General features: G+C 38.9%; 1 protein-coding gene and 1 non-coding gene across 4 annotated transcripts in view; both read left to right on the top strand.

The window, feature by feature from the left end:
- The window catches only part of ARHGAP42 (Rho GTPase activating protein 42), a 353,084-nt gene that overhangs the window by 179,196 nt on the left and 151,507 nt on the right, over window positions 1–22,381 (top strand). The window lies entirely within an intron of this gene.
- On the top strand, window positions 11,591–11,663 carry TRNAS-GGA (transfer RNA serine (anticodon GGA)). Its single transcript has one exon. It is a non-coding gene; the product is annotated as a tRNA-Ser (tRNA).

Raw genomic sequence — 22,381 nt, 5'->3', positions numbered from 1 at the left:
GTAGCTATATCATGACTGAATAATTTATAGGAAAATGTTTTTGGTTTGTAGAAGTATATGAGAAGAGTATTCAAAATTTTACATTTCTCACGTTTTCATTCTTAGTCATTAAAAATCTTTAGCTTTTCATTTTGGAATAATTTAAATTTTATTGAAGAATAGCACAAAAGTCTCCCATGAACCTGTCACCAAGATCCACTAGTTATTAACATTTTGCCAAATTTGCTTTAGTACTCTTTCTTGCTCTCGTAAGTGGCCTCCACTGTGCTTTTTTAAAAAACATGCCAATAAGTGTATATTCCCTAAGACAGAGACGTTCACTTATGTTACTACGTTGTAGTTATTCTCATTAGGAAGTTTACACTGAGAGATTACTGTTACCATAGATTTTTTGAAATGTTGCTGTCATAATTATTCCTTGTATAGAAATTTCTTCTTGACCTTGACCATGAACATCTGGAATGATTCTTCCATCTCCTTTTCGTTTGTTTGTTTTTCATGACACTAACATTTTTGAAAGGTTTGTGCTAGCTTCTTTGTAGAATGTACCTCAGTTTGATTTTGTGTCTGCTGTTTTCATGTAAATAAATTCAAGTTGTAAAGTTTTGGCAAGAATTAAGTTACTCTGTCTTTTTACAGTTGTTGTAAACTTTGATCTCTTGATTAACATGGTATGTCACATGTTTCTCACTATAAAGTTCCCTTTACCCTCTTTGGAATTAGTAAGTCCCTTGTAAGAGAAGACTGTGTGTAGACATCCTGTTTCCTAATCAAATTTTCACCCACAAGTTGAATATCTCTTAATAATTCTAACAAACAAAAAATATTTTCATGCCTTTCAATCAGTTTACCAAAAGAAGTATAAAGAAATAGTACTCCACAGAAGAAACATGTAATGACTTTCATGTTTTTTGGTAATACAAAGGTGCGTACATGCTAAGTCGCTTCAGTTGTGTCCGACTCTGTGCGACCCTGTGGACTATAGCCCACTAGGCTCCCCAAGAGCCTCTTCTCCAGGCAAGAATATTGGAGTGGGTTGCCATTTCCTTCTCCAGGGCATCTTCTTGCCCCAAGGATCAACTCACATTTCTTACTCTCCTACATTGGCAGTCCTGTTCTTTGCCACTGGTGCCACCTGGGAAGTCCCCAATACGAAGGTGGTAAGAACTAACCATTAGCTCATGTCACATAAAATCTAAGGATGAAGCTTTGGTAGTCTTCTGCTTATGGCCAGCTGTAATGTTTAAACCTTCTTGAGTTCTCTTGCTAGACCTTGGGCACACATTCTATTTGTTCATTTCACATCACCATTTTTTTCTTCCCATCCTTGTTCTACTTTTGCTTTATTTTTGACCCTGTTTTAAAATTATTTTCTCTTGCCATGTGGTAGCATCTTTGAAAGACATTTGGAGATTCTGTTTTAGAACATGGTAGTATTTTGTTGTCCAGTTGCTACATCATGTCCGTATGTCAGTCCAGGCTTCCCTGTCCTTCACCATCTCCTGCAGCTTGCTCAAACTGATGTGCATTGAGTCGGTAATGCCTTCCAACCATCTCATCCTCTGTTGTCCCCTTCTCCTCCTGCCTTCAGTTTTTCCCAGCTTCGAGGTCTCGTCTAATGAATTGGCTCTTCACATCAGGTAGCCAAAATATTGGAGCTTCAGCTTCAGCATCAGTCCTTCCAATGAATATTCAGGATTGATTCCCTTTAGAATTGACTGGTTTGATCTTCTTGCAGTCCAAGGGACTCTCTAGTCTTCTCCAACACCACAGCTCAAAAGCATCAGAACATGATAGTTTAAAGAAGAAAAAAAGAGGCATATTTAGCCTGTTTATAGAGTACATAACTCTTCAATCTTTGACGGTCGACAAGAAAAGAAATAGAATGTTTCCAGTAATGGCCCAGCTCACTTCCTTGGGAACCATCCTGATCTCCATTTTTGTTTGTTTGTTTAGTCTTGGGCCAACATTCATTGTCTGGAACAATCTCTCATAGTTTTTCTAGTGTCTCAGTGAAATTATAACCTGTTTAGGACATGTATTACATACTGCTTCCATGTAGTATATGCTCTAGTGTACAGCCTACATATCATCTATCAGATCAGATCAGATCAGTCGCTCAGTCGTGTCCGACTCTTTGCGACCCCATGAATCGCAGCATGCCAGGCCTCCCTGTCCATCACCAACTCCCAGAGTTCACTCAGACTCACGTCCATCGAGTCAGTGCTGCCATCCAGCCATCTCATCCTCTGTCGTCCCCTTCTCCTCTTGCCCCCAATCCCTCCTAGCATCAGAGTCTTTTCCAATGAGTCAACTCTTCGCAAGAGGTGGCCAAAGTACTGGAGTTTCTGCTTTAGCATCATTCCTTCCAAAGAAATTCCAGGGCTGATCTCCTTCAGAATGGACTGGTTGGATCTCCTTGCAGTCCAAGGGACTCTCAAGAGTCTTCTCCAACACCACAGTTCAAAAGCATCGATTCTTCTGTGCTCAGTCTTCTTCACAGTCCAACTCTCACATCCATACATGACCACAGGAAAAACCATAGCCTTGACTAGACGAAGCTTTGTTGGCAAAGTAATGTCTCTGCTTTTGAATATGCGATCTAGGTTGGTCATAACTTTCCTTACAAGGAGTAAGCGTCTTTTAATTTCATGGCTGCAGTCACCATCTGCAGTGATTTTGGAGCCCAGAAAAATAAAGTCTGACACTGTTTCCACTGTTTCCCATCTATTTCCCATGAAGTGATGGGACCGGATGCCATGATCTTCGTTTTCTGAATGTTGAGCTTTAAGCCAACTTTTTCACTCTGCACTTTCACATATCATCTATAGAAAACAGCTATATCATGATAACCTTAGCATCGTGATAATCTCTTGGCATCTAGCAAGGTATGGTAAGCAAGTAAGTGTTCAGTTCTTATGGAATTAAATGGAGAGCAACTGACAACCCTTGGCTAGCCATTAATATTACGTACAACACTTGTGTTCCTGAGATGTGGCAGTATCTGCAAATCCTAAATTTATCTCATTGATATTTTATGGTCATTCAGATAAATCATAAATTGGAGACAAGGCTCCTTTTTCTTAAAATATTAACTTTTTATGTAGTCAAAAAGATGAATATAAGTGAGTTTGAACATAACAGTTTTAAAGTTGTCATTCCCTGGTTAATTGGGACAAATATATTATACTATAACTTGCACTCCTCCGCTAACCAGGATCTACTCTTACCAGGATCTACTATAAAGAAAATGGAAAGGAGTAGCTTGAGAATATTTGGAATAAAGTCCTGAGATGGCACAGAGCAGAAGTACCGTCACCCAAGGTCAGAATTGATATCATGTGAACCACTGCCATAGAAACTAATTGATAATCAGGCAGTACGTTCAGTTTTATGTCAAATAATTGATGATTTCTAAGATGTAAGGAATGATGCTAAGGCTGAAACTCCAGTACTTTGGCCACCTCATGCAAAGAGTTGACTCACTGGAAAAGACTCTGATGCTGGGAGGGATTGGGGGCAGGAGGAGAAGGGGACGACAGAGGATGAGATGGCTGGATGGCATCACTGACTCGATGGATGTGAGTCTGAGTGAACTCCGGGAATTGGTGATGGACAGGGAGGCCTGGCGTGCTGCGATTCATGGGGTCGCAAAGAGTTGGACACAACTGAGTGACTGAACTGAACTGAACTGAAGATGTAAGAAGCAAACTAAGGGCTGGAATGGTTTCTCAGATCTCTCCTAAAAGACCATACAATGCCGGAGCATCCTGTCAACCCTAGGTGTGCGGCGTAACCCGAGGCCTTAGTTTTTACCTTGTGAATTGTAGGTTAAATCAGAAGTAAAAACTATGAACTAGCCTTTAAATTTTACATTGTTATGAAGTAATAATATTAGAAAGGAGGAAAGAACCTCTAAAAGCATATATTGAATATGTGCATTAAACGTACAGTCCACAACTTCTTAAAACAGTAAAGTCACACAGCACTTGCCCTTTGTTCTCTGTTTCAGCTCATCGGAGGCCCCTGTCTCACTTCTGTCATTCACGGCGTCTTTCTAGGGCAGTAATTTTCAAAGAAGAGACTGAGTTTGAAAATGTTCCTCCATCCCATGAGCATTTCCTCCCACGAGTGGCTCAGGAAACTGCTCATGACTTCCCACTTTTGAACACAAATAACTAAAGGCCTTTGATATTCAATAAATAAGCTATATACATTGGAATTATCTATTTTTATAATGCTAATAACAATACTAAGCATTTAATATTTAATGCTGATTTCTTAAAACTTTTTTGATTAAATATGTTGATTTTAGAACATGTCAAGAAGAGAAAATATAGCCTCACTTTCTCTTTGCTTCTCTTTCTCTTTCTCCCTCTTTTTTCTCTTTATCTTGCTCATATGCTGCCAGTTGGAATGGTTTAATAAAAGAAAAAAACAAAGAGACAGCGTAAGCATTCATGTTTTAGGATTCTTGTATTTTTGTGTAAAGCTGTCTTTCTCTGATGAGGTACCTAATTGCTTCTTGATAATGTGGAAGAGTGCTTAAAATCGTCCTCAAGTTTGTATTAAAGTGTTAGTAAGTGATCACGGAGTGAGGACAGGCATGAGTTCATTCAAGTTCAGTGGGTAAAAGGCACTACGTTAGTCTTGAATGTGCTATTCAACATGTGTGCAGTTTTACCTCTTTGGGCTCCTTTTGAATGGGATGATAGGGGATGTGATCATCTCAGGGCTGCCCTTAGCTCTAGACTGCTTTCAGTTTGCTTTAACCTTGACATATGGAAAGTAGATTCAACTTGTAGATATATCATGAAATATAGTCTCTTGGCAAATCAAGGCTATACACTGTTGTGTATGTAGACACGTACTTTATTATTACATGACATTGAATGTGATAAATGGAGGTCACCACTCAGGTTAATTCAGATACAAAAACCCCCTTTCTTTCACCCTAGGAAGCAGTTGCTTTAACCTTATCTGTGTAGCCATAGAGAAAAGCTAAGAGTATTTGGGTTTATCTGATGGGAAGTTCTTGGCAGTTAATACCAAAGGGTTTTTCCATAGCTCTTTTTGTTGTTTTTGCTTTTTTGGTTTGTACAGGAGTTGAGTTCAACTTAGGGGCAGAACTTCCCTTCAACTCTCAGTGGAGATCACTCTTCTTTGCAGTGACAATAGCTTTAAAAACCTCAGGTTCAATGCTTTCATCAATAATAATGCATGCAATAGTGCAAATGGGAATTCTATTTTGAGTATAATTTGCATTCCTTTGTCATTTTAATCCCAATCGGTATTTCTGTGTCTTGTATCAGTTCAGTTCAGTGGCTCAGTTGTGTCTTGGCTCTTTGAGACCCCATGGACTGCAGCACACCAGGCCTCCCTGTCCATCACCATTCTAGGAGTTTACTCAAACTCATGTCCATGAGTCGGTGATGCCATCCAACCATCTCATCCTCTGGGATACGATAAACATTTCATACTGTGATTTTCAAGGCCTTGCATGCTCTGGACTCTGCTTTCATCTTAGGCCATTCTCCATTGCCTTCCCCTTGCTTTAGTCGTGCTGGTCTTCTCCTTCCATCAACATGTCCAGCATACTTCTGTCTTCAGATGCTTGCCCTTGCTATTCTCCCTGCCTGGAGTCTTCCTCCCCATCTTTGGGTGGAAATTACAGAGAGGGAGGAGTTATTATAACTCATGCCTCAGTCCCCGAGGTGCTTCTTCACTGAGCCTTTAGCTTACCACTCAAATTCAGATCTCTGCTGCCATAGTTTTTTGTCACATCAACTTTTACCATTTTCTTCACAAGGGCTATCATTATCTGATATTATCTTATTTATTTTTGTTTAATTTGCCTGTCTTTCTGAATTATAATGGTGTCACGAGAGCAGGGCCTTTGTATTCCGTAGTAAATATTTGCCTGAAAACCATTTGAGCTCAGGAATTAAGTCATGAATTACAGCCTAATGATTGAAGTATTTTATTTATTTATTAGTGTATGTTTAGTGTCTCTGCTGTCTCAAGTCTCAGTTGTAGCACGTGGACTCGTTGCTGCAGTGCAGGCTCCTCCTCCCTAGCTGTGGCACACGGGCGCTCTACTTGTGGCGTGTGGACTCTGTGCTCTGTGGCCTGTGGGGTCTTATTTCCTCCACCAGGGATCAAACCCACGTCCCCTACGTTGGAAGGCAGGTTGTTAACAGTGGACCACCAGGGAAGTCCGTGATTGTATTTTAAACTAAATTTTCAGAAACGTCTAGGTTTGGTTTACAAGCAATTCATTTGTGGTTAATTTTAAGTTCTCACTTGCAACGTTACGAAGAATAATTTATGTGTTGTGTTGCTTCTGGATGGACAAGAAACATCATTGAAATGGCCTATTAATCCTGTATTCACTATCATCTATATATATCTAAGCCAAGAAGGAAAAGCATTGTTAGCATGCTATCTTGAAATGAGCCTAGCCTGCAATTAAGTTGTCATTATTTCAGACAAGAAGCCATTCACATTTTGCCACACATGTAGATATAGCAGGCAACTATTTTTTCCCAAGTCCAGTTCTCAGAGGACCATGCGTGGCACTGAAATCCCCACCCCTGGGTTGTCATGCTGCCTTATGTTTCCCAAGGGCCGATGGCTTTCACACGAAGATTAGCACCTGTCAGTGAGCAAGATTTACTGGTTGTTAGGAAGCATGGAGAAAAGTCTTAATGAAAGAAGCCAGAGAAGTAATAAGACTTTATTGATGGGCCAATGAGTGTGGTAATGGTTGGAAATATTTAGAACTTAGATTCCCTGGGAGGTGTAATCTTTGGTGAGGGGCTCCAGTGTGAGAGAAAGGAGATGGTGAGGCATGGTCTGAGTAAACACGCTGGAATAAAGGCCAAATAAAGCCTCTGTGGTGGCAACTGAAGAGGTACAAGTTTCTGACAACAAGTTTTACCCACTTCACAACTTGACGCAAGCGTGCCCTTGTTTTTTGCCTTTTGTCCTAGATAAATGCTCTAGCTGTAACACAGTAGTGTAGTTTAGTGCCTTCTGAATGTAGATAGTATGCTTCCTTGCTGGTAAGTTCAAAGTCCACAGGAAGTTCTGTGTTTCATTCCTCATTCTTTCCAGGGTGTTTATAAGCCTAATTGAAATTTTGGCACAGGGTAGCAAGGCATCTTCCAACGATAAGACAGAAGGCATTGCTTATTCATCCCTAATAAACATTTAAGGAGCTTGGCTTGCCAAAGAGTATCCAGCTTGCCTGCTCTCCCTCCCGTATCCCCAGAACTTACTCAAGATTTCTTTCCAAATGGTAGCTAGAGAAAAGAATCAGGATAAATTACAGAAGTTTATTTTATCCATTCACCTTTAAAAGTAGAAATGAAAATTTATTGTTGTAATTAACTTTCGTTTGTATATATAGTGAAAATCTATACCCTGGTGTGCCCAAGTAGAAGATTGTTGTTATTCAGTCGCTCAGTCATGTCCGACTCTTTGTGACCCCATAGACTGCAGCACTCCAGGCTTCCCTGTCCTTCTGCATCTCCCAGAGTTTACTCAAACTCATCAGTTGGTGATGCCATCCAACCATCTCATCCTCTGTCATCCCCTTCTCCTCCCACCTTCAATCTTTCCCAGCGTCAGTGAAGTGAAAGTTGCTCAGTTCCATCCTACTCTGTGACCCCATGGACTATACAGTCCATGGAATTCTCCAGGCCAGAATACTGGAGTGAGTAGGCTTTCCCTTCTCCAGGGGATCTTCCCAACCCAGGAATCAAACCCAGGTCTCCCACATTGCAGGCGAATTCTTTACCAGCTGAGCCACCAGGGAAGCCCTTCCCAGCATCAGGGTCTTTTCCAATGAATCAGTTCTTCGCATCAGGTAGCTAAAGTATTGGACTTCAGCTTCAGCATCAGTCCTTCCAATGAATATTCAGGATTGATTTCCTTTAAGATTGACTGGTTTGATCTCCTTGCAGTCCAAGTAGAAGGTGAGCTAGCTTCATATCTGTTAAAATCCTCCTTCTCCCCAAAGAGACAAGGGTGGGGGATCTTTAATACTGATTTCTATTTGCTTCCATTTTCTTCTTCTTCAGGAGTGTCACTAGTTCACACTCAACTAGTATATGAATGCATAAAATATTATTTCAGATCAAAACTAGTTTATAAATAGGAAAATAACAGTTTGTATGAATGCGAAGTCTAGGATTGTTCATCTTACTTCAGTTTGATCTTGGCATTTTTTATTTGCTGACTTCTGCTTCCTTTCCCCACCTGCTCCCCCACCCCTGATTGCAGCCAATGTGCTTGTACCAGGATACATTTTTGGCCTGTGACAGTATGCCTCAGATGCTACTCTGGGATGTGGAGGATACACAAGTGAAAGCTGGAGGCACAGGCATTTTCTCAGAAATACTCATAATTTGGTGGAAAAGACAGACTGGTGCAGGGTGGCCTGCAGTGTTCTGTGATCTGCTGAGACAGTGTAGGATCACAGTCCTCCAGGAGTTGGAGAAAGGTCCTTAAAGTCCACAGTGGAATGTTATTCAGGCATAAAAAAGAATGACATAATACCATTTGCTGCAACATGGATGGACCTAGAGATTATAATACCAAGTGAAGTAAGCCAGATACAGACCAATCCCATATGATATTGCTTATATGTGGAATCTAAAGAATAGTACAAACAAACTTATTACAAAACAGAAATAGACCCACAGACTTAGAAAACAAACTTCTGGTTACCAAAATGGAAAGGGGTGTAAATTAGGAGCTTGAGATTAACACATACATACTCATATACACACACACACACACACAATAGATAACCAACAAGGTTCTACTGTATAGCACAGGGAACTAACTTAGTATTTTGTAATAACCTATAAGGGGAAAGAATGTGAAAAAGAATGTGTGTGTCTATATGTGTATGTGTGGGTATAATTGAATCACTCTGCTGTACGCTTGAAACTACCACAACATTATAAATCAACTATACTTCAATAAAACAAAACACCTTACACTTGGGAATATTAGGGAAAGCTTACCTAGGAGGTGACACTTGGGCTGAGGTTTAAAGGATACACGAGAGATACATGTCTCAGGCTGTCTGCTGCTGTCAGCAAGGGAAGTAGTTCCAAGCTTGATTTTCTGGAAAAGAATCTTAACATCCTTTGACCCAGTTATATGAACTGAATGTAATTCAAGCCATAGCCTGAGGGTAAACCCCAAAGAGGTCAGATGTTAATGATTTATTAAATGATTGTATTTTCTATTGGGGCTTCCTTTTCACAGATAAGGAAAAGCGTATTGTTTTTTTTATGTTTGTCGTGTGTTGTAAAGAAGACTTTCTCTAGTATTGACATATCCCTCATATTTCACATGATATAAGACCTCACAGAAAAGGCTGAGTGAGGTTCTTTACTTCATTGGGTAAGAAAAGTTTTTGACAGCTGTACAGTGTGGTAAACTAGCTCATAGTTTATGACCAGATCTGGGTTTTGGAAAAGACCAGGAACGAGAGTTGTAACATATGGAACTTATTTGAGAAGTAATTCTTAGCTATGACTAAGAGCCTGTGCTCAGATGCCTGGGAAAGTTTAAAAGAAAATGTTTGCAAAATAAATCATATCTCTTGCTTGCTAAATTGTAGGACTTAGATAACTTTTGGGTACTCATGGACTTCTGTAATTCTGTATTAAAGCTCTGAAGGTTTCTCTTTTAAGCCATTTTTTTTCCGGTTTTATTTTTAACAACACTGTGATTCGGTTTGTTGGTTTATTCAATTAAGGAATTATTTATTTCAAAAGATTATCTTCTCTTCCCCCAGTCCCCAGAGATCCTTAAAATATTCACATACAAGCAGTTGCTACAGTGGTAGTTTATAGGGAAGATATACTGGGTGTGTATGAGCTTCTGGTCCTTTTTTTTTCTGAAATGTACAAGTCCCAGTTACAATGTTTCCTGTATTTATTTATACCAAGATAGTATGTGACATAAACATCCCAAGTAAGTGTACCAGGGAAAGTGAACTAGGAAAAGGCAGTACTATTGTGGTTATGTTTCTGAATGAATACTCCTTTTTTTTCATTTCCTAAACTTTAGTTGGGTAGAATTATGTGGGAGTAATGCTCTGATTTTAAGTTAATAGTTGCAATAATCTCTTCCTAATCTTCCCTGTGTCTATGCTGATTCTTATCTCACCATTACATTATTATAACTTAGCATTTCTTTTTTTAATATAAATTTATTTATTTTAATTGGAGGCTAATTACTTTACAATATTGTATTGGTTTTGCCATACACTGACATGAATCCACCATGGGTGTACATGTGTTTCCCATCCTGAACCCATAACTTAGCATTTCAAGAGCCAAGAAAATCTTTATTATTCAACTTAGCTTGACCTTTTATCACACACTTAAATATGACATCAGCGCAACAATGAAATTGTTTGGGGATGCAATAGAAAGTGTGTATCATTTTCCAAAAAAGATCTGGAATAGGGAAAATAATGTATCTACATTTCAGAATTTATAAATTAGTAAATAGGAAAATAATCATCTCATCGCTCTAATGCTATAGCCCTTTTTTCAAGTTTTCCTTTGTTCAGTGATAGCCTTACTCATATTTCATATAACTTTGTTTGGGGGCAAGACTTACTTTTGGTCACGCAGTGTGTTCTTATTGTCTGAGACTGTGCAATGTGGTATATATCGTTAGACTACTTGGGTTCATGGTGTGCTCCTGCCACCTACCAGCTATCTGGGACTTTACGTGAGTTGCTTAGTGTCTCTGGATCTCAGTATCCTTAACTGCAAAATGGGAATAATAATAGTACTTTCTTTAGGGAGCTGTCGTGAGGCCTGAAGGAGAGCTCCCTTGGCCCACAGGCAGTGTTGCCGAACTGCTGTGCGTGTGTACTGTGGAATGCATTTTCCCAACCTTTGTCTGATGGTTCTGATCTGTCTGCTTTTCTCCTCCATGCTTGCAGCCTGTGTTGCCTGACTCCCCTGCTCGAAGCCCTGTTCTGGTTTCCAGCTAAAATCTAACAGATCCATGTGATTTTGCTTCTCACGTTTTCAGTTCATCACAACAGTGTAACCAACCTTAAGGATGGAGGAGTAGGAAGAATTTGGATTGTGGTTTGCATTTCTTATTTCGAGGAGTTACTGCTCTTTTCATTTTAACCCACTATGGCAGTTTGTATAATGATAATTTTCCCTCTGTGGCATTTTGACTTGAAGCATAATATTGCTTTATGTTTTTGCAAAACTGATTTATAAGTGAAGAACTTGTGTGAATGTAGTAGAAGTCATTGTAAATTAATGGTTATTTGTTTTTTTGTGTGTGACTGAATTTTTTTCTAAAGATAATATTGATTAGCTTAGTTTAAGATTGCTACCCGTATAGTTATAGATTGCTACCTATGTTATACAGCATATATCAAAATTATATTTTATAAAATACTTTTCTTATTTTCAGAAATACTTAGTTTCCTATAGGTAGGTTGTTGTCCACAGTAATATTATCAGGAACGGTGTTTGTTACAGAAATTCATTGCAGGTACCAATTATGGCTACTGTAAATAACTTAAGGGGCTTCCCTGGTGGCTCAGCGGTTAAAGCGTCTGCCTGGAATGCAGGAGACCCGGGTTCGATCCCTGGGTCAGGAAGATCCCCTGGAGAAGGAAATGGCAACCCACTCCAGTACTCTTGCCTGGAGAATCCCATGGAGGGAGGAGCCTGGTGGGCTACAATCCATGGCGTCGCAGAGAGTTGGACACGACTGAGCGCTTTCACTTCACTCACCAATTATGGCTACTGTAAATAACTTTATTAATTTAGCAGTAGTGTGTTGAATTTCCACTATGGCAAAAGCACTTTGCTAGGGAATGACTATTCAAAAATCAATAAGACATTATCTCTACCTTTACAGGGCCGGAAAGATAGATGTATGAATAACCTGCATCATGAATGCTGTCGTTCTTCCTAGCACGAGGTGTTTAGAGCCAACATCTTGTGATCAGCCTGCAGTGTCCAGGTTTAGCTTCAAAATCGATTAAATCGGCACTACAGAAACTTCCTGTTACTATGGTAGCCAGGAAATACAAAATCCTTGTTTCATGTGAAAGTAAGTTTAAGTGTAAGGAAGTACAAATGAGTTTAAACTTTTAGGTATTGAGAAAGACATACTAAGTTGGTACTATTTTAAGCCCACAGATACATGTTTTAAAGAGATGCTTTAATAACTAGATAAAAGGAATCTTGTATAGTTAGCATTCTTTACTGTAGTTTATGATTTAATATTAGTGCCTTCCCAATACACGTTTAACTCTGAAACAGTGAGGTGTGGTAAAAACTAAACTGCCAACTCTTAGGGAGCACTGTGTGTGTGCGTGTGTATAAAACCCTGATGTGTAATGCTGGCCTATTTCAAGGTATAGAAATCTTTACCTCAGCTGAATTTGGCCCAAGTTGCTGAATGTAGGCTGGGAAGAGATGCCTCATAATGGACCCCAGGAGCCACTGTGAGCCTTCCCAGCGCCCCTGCCCAGCACAGCACTCGCCCGCCACCAACCACCTTCCTAAGCTTGCTCAGTCACTCCTTGTTCAAGCTAGGTCATTCTCGGCTTTGTTTAGATGAATCTCTGTCCAGATAAAAACTTCTTCCTCCCTCTGTCCTCTGTCCTGGCCTTCTCTTCTCTTCCAGCCCTCCTGTTATTGCAAAGGCTGCAATAAGAAATTTAAGAAATTGCATATACATTGGGATATCTTAAATCTTTCTTAAGGCTCTAACAGTCTCCCATTACATAAATACGGAGCAATTATGATTAAATACATTAAGATCCAGCTACTAAAATATAACTGCCATAAATTAACTGTGAATTTGTTTAATGAATTTTTATTTATTTTATAAATTTTTATAAACTTCTATTGGAATTTTCCTTAAATTCACAAGCGCACCTTTAAAAAAAACACATGATTCTAATTTCTCTCTCTAAAGATGTTTTTAGTAGGGACTACCTAGAAGGGTATTCCCATCTCTTTCTAAAAGAGATGGGAATACCAGACCACCTGACCTACCTCTTGAGAAATTTGTATGCAGGTCAGGAAGCAACAGTTAGAACTGGACATGGAACAACAGACTGGTTCCAAATAGGAAAAGGAGTACATCAAGGCTGTATATTGTCATCCTGCTTATTCAACTTATATGCAGAGTACATCATGAGAAACGCTGGACTGGAAGAAGCACAAGCTGGAATCAAGGTTGCTGGGAGAAATATTAATAACCTCAGATATGCAGATGACACCACCCTTATGGCAGAAAGTGAAGAGGAACTAAAGAGCCTCTTGATGAAAGTGAAAGAGGAGAGTGAAAAAGTTGGCTTAAAGCTCAACATTCAGAAAACGAAGATCATGGCATCTGGTCCCATCACTTCATGGGAAGTAGATGGGGAAACAGTGTCAGACTTTATATTTTGGGGGGCTCCAAAATCACTGCAGATGGTGACTGCAGCCATGAAATTAAAAGACGCTTACTCCTTGGAAGAAAAGTTATGACCAACCTAGATAGCATATTGAAAAGCAGAGACATTACTTTGCCAACAAAGGTTCGTCTAGTCAAGGCTATGATTTTTCCTGTGGTCATGTATGGATGTGAGAGTTGGACTGTGAAGAAGGCTAAGCGCCGAAGAATAGATGCTTTTGAACTGTGGTGTTGGAGAAGACTCTTGAGAGTCCCTTGGACTGCAAGGAGATCCAACCAGTCCATTCTGAAGGAGATCAGCCCTGGGATTTCTTTGGAAGGAATGATGCTAAAGCTGAAACTCCAGTACTTTAGCCACCTCATGCGAAGAGTTGACTCACTGGAAAAGACTCTGATGCTGGGAGGGATTGGGGGAAGGAGGAGAAGGGGACGACAGCGCATGAGATGGCTGGATGGCATCACTGACTCGATGGACGTGAGTCTGAGTGAACTCCGGAGTTTGTGGTGGACAGGGAGGCCTGGCGTGCTGCGATTCATGGGGTCTCAAAGAGTCAGACACGACTGAGCGGCTGAATTGAACTGAACTGGCCTAGAAGGGTACAGGAAAATTAACAAGAAGAAGTAGCATTAAAAGGGGAGGAGGTGATAAACATGGAGTTACATAAATTATCAATTTGTTGAGGCTCCTTCCCTCTGACTCCTCACTTGAAGCCACTTTGACTCCTCTACACTCTGGGATAAAACCTGGAAAAAAAAAAGTCTTACTTGGGACAATGATTCACTTAGCTCAGGATATACGGGGTTTCTGATTTTTAAAGTGGGGGAGAGGGGCAGAGGTATGTTTCCATCAGCAGGAGGACACTGATATACACGGGAAAGCTGTGTTACAGGAAAATCTTTGGTCATCTCCTATAGAGTTGAGAAACATGAGAGCATCATAGAAATTTAACCAATGCCACTAGAGGTACACAAATTCAGGGGACGATGGGGTTTCCTGAGAATGGCTAAATGTAGAGGACTGCAGAAGTAACTCCACCAGTTTCTGTGCATAATGTTTTCACCTAGTGGGGAGTGCAGAGCAGTTATTTAATACCTTGTAACAACCGAGGTGGCAGTATTTCCTACATTATTTGGAGACTGTGTTCTCAAAGGTAGGTTTAACGTCAACATTTTCCTTATATGGCCTTTGAGGTAATGCAGCCATATAATCTATAGGAGTGTTTTCCTAAGTGCATACTTTTTGGTCAAAATCAAAAGAAAGGTATTTGTTACAATGAACATATATGCAGGATGTTTGGAGCAATTGTTTTAAGTAATTTTTAAGATGTCAGTTTTAATTGGATCCTTCATATATCTGTTATTTATAGTTGAAGTATAGTTTGACCTTTTGTGCTGTTTCTTTAAGCCTCCATTATGGGCTTCCCTGATAGCTCAGTTGGTAAAGAACCCGCCTGCAATGCAGGAGACACCAGTTTGAGTCCTGGGTCAGGAAGATCCCCTGCAGAAGGGAAAGGCTACCCACTCCAGTATTCTGGCCTGGAGAATCCCATGGACTGTATAGTCCATGGAGTTGCAAAGAGTCAGACACGACTGAGTGACTTTCACATGATAGTTATAAATGTAGTAATCAGGATGGCAATAAGTAGACCCAAGTTTGTGAGGGGGCATATATTATGGTTAGACCTCTTTACAGATTTTTTCTACAATGCTTGAAATCTTTAAAAGTATCTTTGGTTTAATCTACCGTTAGAGATTGCTGGATAAGAAAGAATAAAGCAAAAGTAGTTTAAGAGCAACAAAAAAATCTAAGAAAAATAACTTACCTTTCTAGTCCAAATAACTCAATATTCAGAGAATTTCATTTGGTACAACCTAGAGTTATGACACTATTAGATCACAGTGAATTCTATGAAATTTTGCAATTTACCCCTCTCTTCCACTTTCTCAGCTATACTATGAAAATGGTCAATTTCTTCTTGGATGAATGCTTTTCTGCTCCCTCGTCTTATGAGTATAGATGGTTTTTTATTAAAAAATAGCTAACTTTACTTTGAGTTATATTCAGGACAGTCATAAGCTGTAGAAGCAGAGAGGATTGGTTCCCATTTAGCCTACTAGCCACTGTGTTCTGTTTAAGAAGTCTTGGCATCCAATACCTGCAGTGAGATTTCACTCTTTTATTAATATATGAAACTGCAGTAGCAAATTCCTAAGTCATTTTAAAAAAATATTATTGTTTTACAGTTGACCTACTCAAAAGATGAATTTAGTTAAGAAGCAAGTACAACTTTGTATTAATAGACTCTTATGATCATTATATATAAAATGTAAAAATTTTTGTAAACAGGCTATGAGATAAAGGCATATTTTCATCTTTACATAAAGGAAACAGACATGGAGTGTTTGAATAATTTGACCAAAATCACACAGTTTTCATGGGATAATTCAAGAATTAAATACAAACCCATGCACTTTCCTAGAGAGTATATGTCTACTTATCCTCTGAAGTAAAAAATGGGATTCCTATAGCAGCATTCTCCAAAAACTTAAATTTCTTTTTCTAAATATATTCCTAAAGTATTATTACTGGTAGAAGTAAAGGTGAAACTAATATTAAATATAAGTGTGTTGGATCTAAATAGATGAAGTCCAATGAAGTAGGATTCATCATAGAACACTGACTTAATAAGTAGAATCAAAACATCCAATATTGAAGTAATAAGTGACAGTCAAGTAGAAATTTAATGGATTATGGTGGTGGCCAGATAACCTTGCATGTTTTTAAAAGATGAAGGCATGATTTTTCAGAGTATGTTGTTATTCACATTAAAGGATAGAAAGTAAAATGCATTTAGTTTTTACTTCATATTACTTATTATATGAAGGTCTTGTTCATATGTCTGTCCTCCGCTCTTTCTGTGAGATTTGGGTTTTGAGTTCTAGTTTACTTGGTAAAGAACCTGCCTACCAATGCAGGAGACACAGGAGATGTGGGTTCGATCCCTGGGTCTGGAAGATCCCCTGGAGAAGGAAATGACAACCCGCTCCAGTATGCTTGCGCAGAAAAATCCCATGGACAGAGGAGCCTGGTGGGCTACAGTCCGTGGGGTCACACAGCTTGTCTGAGCATGTATGCACATGACAATTAGAAAAACTGTGGGTTTACTGACTTAGATGAATGCCTCTTTTGAGGTTGTGGAGAGCTAACTTTACCAGTATCTAGGAGTGAAACTCAGGCTATCCCAAGACCACCTGCCATAGCTTTATCCAAAAGGGCAGGCGGGAATAGGATAAGGGGTTGGGACAAGCAGCGAAGAGATACTTGCTTGTAATCCCAAGGACTCTGATCTGACTTCCCCAGTTATAAATACCCATGAGACAATGAGTCAGTCTTACCTCAGCCTGTTTATAGGTGTCTTCCACATTGATTGTGTTCAGTCTACTCAATATACGTGCCTTTGTGATATTTTCACTTTGTGTGGATTGATTATAATAGCCATCTCAACAGGAAATTGTTTTTGCAGTGGGCTACATCATCCATGCTTTATTTCTATAAATAGCTTGTTCTTTGTAGCCTTCTCAAACAGTTGCTTTGATAGCAGAAAATCATTAGATCTCTTCAAAAGTATTAGTCGTTCAGTTGCGTCCCACTCTTTGCGACTCCATGGCCCATAGCCTGCCATGCTCCTCTGTCCATGGAATTCTCTAGGTAAGAATACTGGAGTGGATTGCCATTTCCTTCTCCAGGGGATCTTCCCAACCCAGGGACTGAACCCAGGTCTCCTGCATGGGAGGCTGATTCTTTACCATCTGAGCCACCAGGGAAGCCCCAATCTCTTCAAAACCTGGAGTCTTTTAGAGCTTTTAGAGGTAGAGAATTATCTTACATCCTGGTGGGATACTGTAATCATTGATTTGTGATGAGCTGTGACTGGTACCAACAACAGTCAAGTTTAACCAAGACATCAAAGGGGAAGAGAAAGTAAAAGTGTAAGAAGAATTACTTTTCAGATTTGTTTTATTCCATCACTACTCACTTCCTTGGACAGACAAGTTATGGTAAGGGTCTCTGCAGTGGAAAACAAGCATTGAAAATTCCTATAGGATAGCTCTTGAAAATTCATGGTCTGTAGAAAATTATAATTCATGTGTACTTGGAGAGAAAAAAACCCAAACATGTTTAGATAATGATTCTTCTAACCACATAAAAACATTTTTAGCCATTACTTTTGAGTGATTTATGAGCACTCCCTTGTGGCTGTTTATTAGAATCACTTGAAATAGCAAAAGAAAAGCAACAGGAAGCTGAATTGCCTGGTTTAATGTAATACACCCACAGTCAAAGTGTGTCTACTCAGTAAATGCAGTATTGTAATGTCTTATTACCCAATATTAGATTTGCTGCTCTGATGCAGAAAATAAGTGAAATAGCTGTGATTATTTTTGAATTTGAAAATGGACCAGTACTTACAAAAATAAGTTTTTTAAAACCAAGGTTTAGATAATGGTTAAAAATTATAAAATAGTTAACCCTTAATTACTGAAATACGAACTTTTTAAAAATTTATCTTATCAATATCTAGGGAGAGCATTAAAATTGCATTTGTATTTTTCCTAATGCCTCTTAATGAGGTCATACAAAGTAACACATTCCAGAAATATTATGGAAGTTTGAATCTCCTGAACTCTGTGACTTGGTTCCATACCCTATCCCCCGCCCCATCCTCTACTATTACCTTTTGGAAGGAGTCTGCGTAAATTTGAGGAGAAAGAGTTCCATGTGAGCCAGAATTTCATTTCTCTAGATTGCTTTTTAAATCTTGAGACAGTCACCAGTGTTGTACCCCAGATTCAGATTTTTAATTATGGTTTCTTAACATTTTGTATGTTATTTTCCAGTATTATTCAGTTGTAACAGTAACCCTTTTAAACCTACCTAAATTTTAAATACCTTCTTTACTTCACACTTGGATTACGTCAGAATTGGAGAATTTCATCCATGTGATCGACCAGTGTGCTGGGATAAAAGGCATTCGTCCCGTGGGGGGTGTTCAAAGCTGAGAGTCAGGAGCAGACAGTTGGGTTGTAAATCCACTTTGCGCCCTATGAGTGTTGGCGTTCCCATTTTGATCTCTTGAATTTAGATTCACATATTGTGAACAGCAGCCCATTGACTGCATACAAGAGAAGCATCATATGTCAGATGTAAAGCCACACATATGTTATTATGGTTTATGGAAAAATGTAGGTTCCTATTATCTAACACTGCAGATGGGTACTCTGAAAAAGTTTCTGTTAAATTTATTTGGATTTCAATTTCTCCCTTTTGAATAACTACCTTTTAAATCATCTTGGAAGTTCTCAGACTGCTGAGGATGGCTCTGAACTCAATAGTTGACATTGTGAATTCTGTGATGAAACAAACATTTATTGAAAGCCTGCCATATGCCGAATCTATGCTTGCAATTTTTGAATATGTGTATTTTTCCTTTGATTTTTATGAAATTCTTAAGAGATACAGAGATGAAGGCATTGTGTCTTAGCAGGTTAGGTGCTGAGATTCAAAGTGGAACAGGGTCTAACTTCAGCATTCACATTCTTAATATATTCCAGATGATTGTTAGGTTTTGAACTTCATTATTCATATGAAATCAACTTTAATCTAGATATTGTGAAGGGCTTAGCATAGTACTTGGCACACATTAAACACTCAACAAATCATATCTCTTGTTATCTCTTATCACTCCTTTGGATGTTTTCCTTTCCCTTCTTTTTTTTTTTTTTCTGTTTAGTACCTCTGGAACTTATATTTTTATTCCCTAAGTTTCACATTAATAGAATGAGAGCAGGGGGAAGAAAGAAGGAAATTGAGCAAATCCAAAACAAAAGAAAGAGATGAAGAAATATGGACGAACTATAGATAGGACGGAGAAGGCAATGGCAACCCACTCCAGTACTCTTGCCTGGAAAATCCCATGGGCAGAGGAGCCTGGTAGGCTGCAGTCCATGGGGTCGCTAAGAGTCGGACACAACTGAGCGATTTCGCTTTCACTTTTCACCTGCATGCATTGGAGAAGGAAATGGCAACCCACTCCAGTATTCTTGCCTGGAGAATCCCAGGGACAGGGGAGCCTGGTGGGCTGCCGTCTATGGGGTCGCACAGAGTCGGACACGACTGAAGCGACTTAGCAGCAGCAGCAGCAGCAGCAGAGATAGGAAGTAATACTTGCCCACTGGATGGTTGTTAATTATCACATTTGGCTCAAGTTTATATTCTCACGTTTTGTTTTATTCCCAGGCCATATTTACGTAACAGCCAGAGAATAGTTGTGGCGGAGATTTGAACTATTGGGTATGAGTGTGAGTGCTAGCGTCTTAGCACATGGATCCGCCATCCACTCTTTTGTCTGGTCTTTCCCAATTAAAAAACATTTCATTCGTATTGACTAGTTCCATGTTTTGAAGTGGGATACTCTGATATATCCGTAAATCTTTCATGGAATCAAAAGTAATAGGTCCAAAGTGAAATTCATTGTCATTATTCTTTCTCTACCAGACATACTCCCTGCCTCATTTACCCTAGTTCTTAAAGTTCTGATAGAGTTCCAGTGCCTGAGGCTGAAAACTTAATGTCACCTTTGATTCCTCTGCCTTTGCAGTTCCCTGCTACCCATCTGTCAACACCACAGGCCTCTGACCTAGTTGTCTCTTCAAACTTGTGTTCTTCTCCCAGCCATTTACCTGGCATATCTTGTCCTTATCTCTTCATTCTCAAAGTATCCTGCATATTACTTCCTAGAACAAGTTTTTACGTTAATCCTCTTTTTAGAAACCAGCAGTGATTCCATATCCAGGTTACTTTGCTTAGATTATGGGTATTCTTTCCTTATTGCAGTTGAATTTCCTAATAGTAATTACACACTTTTCTCCAGTTAGATAATGTTAATAGCTAATAACACATGGAACCTGCTCTGTGCCAAAAGTTTTCAACATACTTTATATTCACTGTGCCATTTCCATTTTTAAAAAGGTAACTGAAGGCCTGTAACTTGGTTGGTGCACTCACAGTCAGGATGGACTGTTAACGAACGGGTAGTAAATGCTTCTATTTAACCCTGTGCTGTACCCCCCACCCCCCACCCCCGCCTCATATTTGCTTAATTCTATCTCTTGCCTTTTTTATGGTGATGCCTGTTCCTAGGATATTTTTTCTCTTTGGTGTATCCAGTTCATATCCACTTCCTGTTCACCTCTATCCAATACTTCCTATTCACTATCCAAATACTACCTTGACTTATTTAGTTCTCATGGATCTTTTCTTTTGTCAAAATTCTGATGTGTTTGTGATGAATTCTGCATAGTTAATCATGTAACTATTCTCAATGTACTGTGATCAGTTTTGTCTCAAATTTTCCGAAAATTTTGGCAGGACTTTATGACATTAAATACTTGTTGAATGAATTTTTTTTTCCTCCTTTTCACAAGTAGTCATCAACTGTCTAGAAGGTATAGTCCATACCTTAGTTTTTTTCTCTTCCCCACATAGCTCAGTAGTGTGCTTGGCACATATGTAAGCACCTAGTGATTGAATGTGGGAATGTCTAGGCCATCTGTCTTTTGTGACATTCATAGAAAATACCTTCTCATAATGTGCACATAGATATACTTCAACCAAAAGGGTAGTATAGAAGATTCGGATATAGAAGTGTATCAGGTATATCATTACAGACGGATATATGTTATATATGTTTATTTGAAGATATTAAAAACTATAAATTTTGAGTACTTTCTGGACATAAGGCACTGAACTAAGTGTTTTACATTCATTATCTTCATCCTTAAAATCAAGTTGTTAGGTGATACAGCTGGTGATCAGAATGTTTAAATAGCAGTTCATAAGCTATGGAACTGTGTTGAAGTCAGCCATTCTTGATTTTAAATACATGTACTTAAGAGTTGTGCTGCATATCTTGTTATTCAGCCTCATTGTTTGAGTTTTCACCACTTGAGAAATATCTCTTTGTTTAAGATCATTAACTGTAAATACATTAGGTCATGCTGATTTCCAGCATAAAGCAAACATTCGGTAACTGTTGGCCTTTATTGTTGCTATTTTTCCAAGTTACACTAAAGTGTCCATGACACTGTCTTTCCTTATGTGAACTTTAAAGGCAGAATCCATTATTTATTACCTCTGTAACATCTGGAGAAATATATATGTGTGTGTTTCAATGTATTTGGAGTTTCACTAGGGCAAAGAGGATTTAGAGAGTGAGAATTAAAAGTGAGCTACTTTGCTGCTGTTCCCAGTCATCTCTCTGTAGTAAAATGTCTGCCCAGTGTATCTTGAGGAAGGCCTGTCTGAGCTCACAAAAAGGAAGGTAGGTGACGGATGGCAGAGGTATCTGTGCTGGCTGTCAATGTCTTGGGAAGGATTTTGAGTATTGATCTACTTTGTATGTTTTCACAATGGAGGATTTTAGGTACTTTTCTCAAGAAGTCATGTCATTTTCCTACAAATTGGAAAATGACAGAATCATGGGAAGCATTATTTAGTTTTTATTTTTGTGAATACTGTCTTTGTGTGTTAGATTATGGAATTTAAGAAATAAAGCTTGACTAGAGAATAACCAGTTTAGTGAAAATAATTGAAAGTAAAACCCATTTATTGAAATTTTAAAATTGTGATATAATGTCAAACTTATTTGAAATTAAAAGAATAATATAAGGAGCTCCTGTATATGCTTTAACCTATTTTAAAATAGTGACTTATTAGAAAAATAGATTTTTCTCTTCATCTTAGCATTTGCTAACTATGTAATAGGTCATAGTATTATCACAGCAGTAGAATGAATGGTAATTTTGTTAACTGGGGCTGCCTCCCCCCCCTCAACTTTATTGGTAT

Source organism: Bubalus kerabau, chromosome 15 (genome assembly GCF_029407905.1).
Source record: "Bubalus kerabau isolate K-KA32 ecotype Philippines breed swamp buffalo chromosome 15, PCC_UOA_SB_1v2, whole genome shotgun sequence".
Lineage (NCBI taxonomy): Eukaryota > Metazoa > Chordata > Mammalia > Artiodactyla > Bovidae > Bubalus > Bubalus kerabau.
This window is presented reverse-complemented; position numbering and strand designations above follow the sequence as displayed.